At 42.0% G+C, this 6,342-nt stretch overlaps 1 long non-coding RNA gene across 1 annotated transcript; it reads right to left on the reverse strand.

Annotated features, from left to right (window-relative positions):
* Positions 1–315: 315 nt before the first annotated feature.
* Positions 316–5,478, reverse strand: LOC104910578. Its single transcript, XR_004159498.1, has 3 exons — positions 5,346–5,478; positions 3,080–3,172; positions 316–736 (listed from the first exon to the last, which is right to left on the reverse strand). It is a non-coding gene; the product is annotated as an uncharacterized LOC104910578 (long non-coding RNA).
* Positions 5,479–6,342: the final 864 nt, after the last annotated feature.

Raw genomic sequence — 6,342 nt, forward strand, 5'->3', positions numbered from 1 at the left:
GTAATTAAAAAATAAACTTTATGCATCTTGGAACTCAAAATTTTCTTTTGTCAAACCAGAAAATAAAAGTAATAATTTCAACAGTTCTCAAGGGGTTTAGATTTGTGAATTAAGAGCTCTGGATGCACTTCCACAACTGGATTTTAATAAGATGAAGTATCCAATAGCTTAGACATTTTTGGAACTTTCAGCCCAAGTTTTCAGGTGCATCAACTGCCCTTGTTATATAGTAAATATCTTTTATATCTTTAAGATTATCTTAAGAATATCTTTAAGAATATAAGTATTCTTTTTCCAGATTGCAATATCCAAAACAAAGACATACTAGGCGCACCAGCTTACTGCTGCAATCTTACTACTTGCTATTGACCTGTGGGTGAAACTGTTAAAAATACAAATATGGTAGGAAGATGGAAAGAGAATAAAGCAAAACACTTGACCCCAGTGTCTTTTCAATGGAACTGAACACAAAAAGAAAAGCTTTCTAAATTTGCGACCAGAAGGATATTTCCAGCCAGGGAGATACTACTTGGATCACTGGAGCCAGAGTGTAGCCTGTTCACACATGATACTCACCACCAAGGCCCACACACGAGGGACAACATTCTCCCTGGGCAATGTATGGCATCTCACCTCTTCCACAAGTGAGGACTGGGCAGGCTATGGGGGTGCAGCTCACCTTCCCATGGGCACAGGAGCACAGGACACATCCAGAGCTGGCCCACTGCGTGCCGTGCTGCAGGACAGAACATAAGAGATGGCAAAGAAAATACATGCATTAATCCAGCTACCAGTGAGCCCTATAAATGCATCTTCTCTCTTTCAAGCCCTCCATACTAGTATTTAACTTCACTCTTCTGTCAGCCCAGTCAAGCATTATAAACTGTCGCTCTTACTTCTGCCCGTGCTGCTAAGGCAAAAAATAGGTTCAAAATGGTGAAGAAGCAAACCTGCAGATCATCTTAGTTTTTTCTTCCTCATGCAGAGAGACGTCTAGCAGTAAAACCCTACCAAAGACCCAATCTAATGGATATATCTCCTCTCCATTATAGTTTCTATAGGGTGGATACGCTCTCTTCAAAAATGTTCAACAGGGGCCCCAGCACACACCTGACAACAATGAACACCCTGTGCCCCACATAGTTAAGCTCTTCACTATGAATAAAATCTCATTAGCTTTGCTATTCATTAATGCAGCAACAAATATCTCTGCCCTAAGGCTATGTGAGGCAACACCAAGCCTGAGAAAAAACATGTTGGTGGGTTACAACGCTCTCCAACAAACAGAAAATGCTTATTTTTACAAAATATGAAGTAATTCACTAGGCAGGGAGAAAAAAAGCTCTTGCCAGATCCAGGGAACATTTTCTCCAATGTAGCCACCACTAGGGCCACTGCTGTTAGCTAAATACTTGCAGAAAGAACTCATAAAGCACTATGCTGGCTTAATGATAAAAGAAAAAACTTCCTCCTTCAGGCCAATCTGTGCTAACCATCAGGAGAAGACTGTGTACTGCCACGAGAAATTTTTTTGATGTTCACCTCACACTGGAACTTGGGTGTGACATACAGCAAATGCAGACATATGCCTGCAGTCCCCATGGGCGAGCATACTTGTTCTCCTGACTTACCTACAAAAGGACAGACTTGCAAAGAACCAAATGTAAAAAGTTGCAGCAAGAGAATAAAATGCACCCATTGCAACAAGAAATACAATGTAATACAACGTAGCATCAGCCAAACCACAGGTACAGAGAAATAATAGAAAATGATAGATGTGCTAGACCTCTGACTCCAGTCTCAGTCCAGCTTGCAACAACTCTACACTGGTTATATGGGGTACATGATGCTGAAAGACTGTAACAAAAGTATCTGGACTCCAAGGTCCAGATACATAAAAATATACTTTTAAATATATGCTAGGAATTGCAGCATATTTCTTAAGATTTGGACCTGAACTTCATCTTGTCAAACAGAAAAGTCTGTAGGAGTGCAGACATATGACCTGGGTTCCCTGTTAAGCCATTTTTCTTTCGCGTGCCTACTGTTCAACATGGTTCACTATCATCCATGAATCTTTTTTTCTTATTTGTAGACATTTATACTTACTATTTTGGCTTTTCAGATTCCCTAGGTGAAACCACATGCTGCAACCTGATTCTTGAGTAATTCAGAATTATGAAACCCAAGCTGCATGATAGAAATCAGTCTCTATCTGCATACATGGCTACTGATAGAAAGTCTTCTTTCAGGGAAGCTAATAAGCCAAGTTCAAAGTGTTTTGCTTCTCCTAACATTACTATATTGTTTCAGTCATTCACAGAACAGCAATGTGAATGAGTAAGTGGGAAAGGAAACTTTCTCCCTTTAAGCCAAGCAGGACATGATATTCATAGAATCAGAGAATAGCTTAGGTTGGAGGGAACCTCAAAGATCATCTAGCTCCAACCCCCTTGCCATGGGCAGGGCTGACGACCACTAGGTCTGGCTACCCAGGATCCCATCCAATCTGATTTTGAATGCCTCCAGGGACGGATCCACAGCCTCTCTGGGCAATCTGTTTCTGCATCTCATCATACTCTGAGTAAACAACTTCTGCATAATATCTAGCCTACATCTTTCCTCGTATAACTTAAAGCCATTCCCCCATCTCCTGTCACTATCAGACTGTGTAAAATGTTAAGTCACCCTCTCTCCAAGTACTGTAAGACCACAGTGAAGCACCCCTCTTTTCATGCAGCCCAGGATATTGCTGGCCTTCTAGGCTGCAAGAGCACACTGCTGGCTCATGTCCAGCTTTTCATCTACCGAAACCCCCCAAGCCCTTCTCTACAGGGCTGCTCTCAATGAGTTCTTCTCCTAGTCTGTACTCGTATCTGGGTACTGCAGTGACACACTCAATTTTTGCAAACCTTGCAGACCAAAATCCCATTATATCATCTGATAGTAACAGAATACAGCTCCAGTAAGCCATCCTTCTTCCTCACATCCGAAAAGCATCCTACGCTGCTATGAAACAATCAGAGAGCTAAGAACAGGAACGGATCATCCTCATCAAAGACCATGGCAGAGTACTCACGCTGTGGATCTGTCCTTCATGCTGGCAATATCCTTCAGTTTGTGAGACACACTCAGGGCAACATTTGTTTGGGGCTATTTGGAGCACTTCTCCCTGGAAAGATACAAGAATCTGATAAGCAGTGCACATGAAATGGAAAATTTAACATGAAGGGAATGATATGGGGTTTGGCTATACTCAGTGCTTTCATTTTGAAGAGAGAATGTATTAAATAAAACATATAATGCTACTACATAAGGCTCCTCATTGAAAACTACCTCATTTTGCTGTATTTGCCATTTTTACCTTCAAATCAACAGGAAGGTAATTTACACGTCTAACAGTGCAATTGGTAAATCCTGAGCAGGAATAGTTTTCAAACCAGAATAAAGAATAACTGGAAAGCAAATATCCAAAACAACAAACAGGATTATTCACTGATTGTTATCTGAGGAATGTGGTAGAGCCAATTTTTTTTTCAACACATAACACGTTCTCTACATGTCAGAATGGACCTCAGTCTAACATTTAGCCACACCAGAAGCTCAAGCTGGCTGGCAGAATCCATCACCTGAATATCTTTGGTTTAATAATCAGCATTCTTTAATAACACTATCTGAAAATTAACTGAAAACTACTGAGCACTTCTAACCACAGCACAGTCTGGTAACACTGCTACCACTTCGCTTTGCACATTCTAGGGGCTTAGCAAGCTGACTGCATGCTGCATCCTGATCAGCAGCAAGGAAATAGATGATGCTGATGGAAGCAACTCACTGCATGAAAGGAAAAACAGTACAAACATCAGCTAACACTGAGAAAGATCCTAGCCTTCTGTCCTTGAAAAATCTCCATGGACTTTCCAAAGCAATGCTTTCATGTTCATCACAGCTGCATGTTAGATCTCACTGTGAAAGGGTGTCTGTCACTGATGGCAGCACATCGGGAGGCCCCTGGCACCACCTGACTACAGGATTTTTCTCCCACAACTAATAAAAGGCCAAGACAAATTTGCTATAATCCAAAATGCAATGCACCAAATTGTCCTAACCCTAACCCTATCTCCCATTATGAGCTTTACAGTTACCACCTTTTCATTTATCCTTCTTTTCCATTTGTTTAAATGAACAACACATTCTCTAGTCCATCCACTATTAGGTGTACCATAACAGCACTCTGTTGGTTTTTTTTTTTATTTCTCTCTTTAGCACAAAAATTCCTAGTACTTCAGTCTTGCTTTAATCAACACACAGTGATAACTGCGGAAAACATTAAGGATCAGAATTATTACCCTGTTAATACTGTCATATTGGAAAATACTTCAACCTGGTTTATAAAGCCATATAATTATCATATTGGCAGTGCTTCTTTAAAGCATTAATTTTCATTGTCATTCATGGATTCTACCCTAGTAATCCAGATGCTAATGCAACACCAGTTCCATGGCTAATTACATATAACCATTAATGAAGTCTCAGACAGAGAAAGATAAACAGGAAACAATGAAACTCAACAATCATCACAAGGCACAAGAAAGTGAAAGACAGTCTCTGCTTTGTTGCTGTTCACCAGAGTGGAAAGCGTCCATCTGCCTGCCTGACAGTGACCCAACTCCATCTTCAAATGAAAGGTGACTGGAAGCTGGGCTCATGCTAGGAGGTCCCAGCTCAGTTCAGGAGCCTTCTTTGGGCACCAGACTGCCCTGAGAGCACCAGCAGTCTGCAAGCTGTTGTACCACCAAGTTTCCGGCTGTAGGAACAGTCAGAGGTGGTGCACCACCGTGCTACAGCCAGAGGCTTCACACACTGGGTTCTGCCTGTGTGTTTCTTCCACAGACTTTCATCAATGAAGAGTAATGAACACAAAGATTGTTCCTGACCCTGGGCAGCCCCTGGGAGGGAAAACATGAATTCACTGCTCCCTACTGTGTACCCCAAATCCTGCTGTGAATCAGATTCTCAGGTTCAAATGGAGCTGTATGGAAGCAGCCAAACACAGAAGTTTGCTACAGTGAATGCCACAGTGCTGCACAGAGATAAGAAGCACCTAAACTCTGCTCGTTTGTCCTGGGAAAAACTTCATGTTAAATCCTCTTCTTGTCCCTACCTAAAATAAGAGTTTTTACCTCCACAGGGACTGCAGGACCTATGCCCTCCACTATACCTTTATGTGCACTGTGTGTATACCCACATGACAATTTAACAAGTCACTATTCCAGGAGTTTAAAGCAGAAGAGGGCTGGCAACTCCAGCAATCGGCTGGTGCTTGGATGGCTACAGCCCCTTACCTTCTCAAAGTCACAATGAGGATGTTTGCAGACAGTAGGCTCACAGGTGACAACATTGCTTTGGCAACTGCAGTCTTGGCAAGAATCTGGCTTCCAAATTGTGTTATTCTGCAAACAAACAGAAGTTTAAAATTGGACCCATACAGTATGATGTGTGCACTATTTCATGAAACAACAAATGTTTCATACCACTCAAAACAGACTCTAAGCACAAAGCCTGCAATGGACAACATCCCCCCCCCATATGCTTATCAGTCATAACTTTGGTACCGTTCACTCAATAAATTCCAACATACAGTTGAAAGACACAAGCACGCACAGCAAATTACCAACTCCAACAGCAAGACAGTTGATAGGAAATAACCTCCATAAACCTTGAGGTGTCTACTGCATTTTTGCGACACCTCCCAAAAGCTTGAGGTTATCCAAACTGCAGCTACTGTGACAATCGCAGCTCATGTTAAGGCTCCTGAGCTCGCTTTGACGCTAACACATCCCTGGACTGATCTCTGGGGCAGCACACAGCATAGCATGCACTGGTGGGAAATAGATAGGATCTTACTGAAACCCTTGATTTCAAGTCAGTTCTCAGCTCTTGAACACAATATTCCGAATTTTGAGCCTGCGAGAGTGCAGAAGGAAGGGTGCTCAAGTTGAAATCATGATTTAAATTAAGCACATTACATTAAGCTGTTAAATGGAAGTAAAGGTCTAAAGAGCATAAGATGCAATTAAACTGGTTTAGTCAAAAATGCTGAACGCATGGCCAGCTATGAAGAGGCTCTACCTAGTCACATCTATCCAAAACAACATGGAAGAAGAGAACTCTAACCAAGCGGGGGGTCCAACAGATTTAGAAATAGCTGTCACCACCACTTGATCAGTGCATCCGTCTGGAACACTCACAGCTAATTTGCAAAGGTTTTCACCACCCCTGCTTGACCCCTTCCCATTCCCTCCACGCTGAGGTCATGATCCCACGCTGCTACAGCACTTT

The sequence above is a fragment of the Meleagris gallopavo genome, chromosome 4 (genome assembly GCF_000146605.3).
Source record: "Meleagris gallopavo isolate NT-WF06-2002-E0010 breed Aviagen turkey brand Nicholas breeding stock chromosome 4, Turkey_5.1, whole genome shotgun sequence".
NCBI lineage: Eukaryota > Metazoa > Chordata > Aves > Galliformes > Phasianidae > Meleagris > Meleagris gallopavo.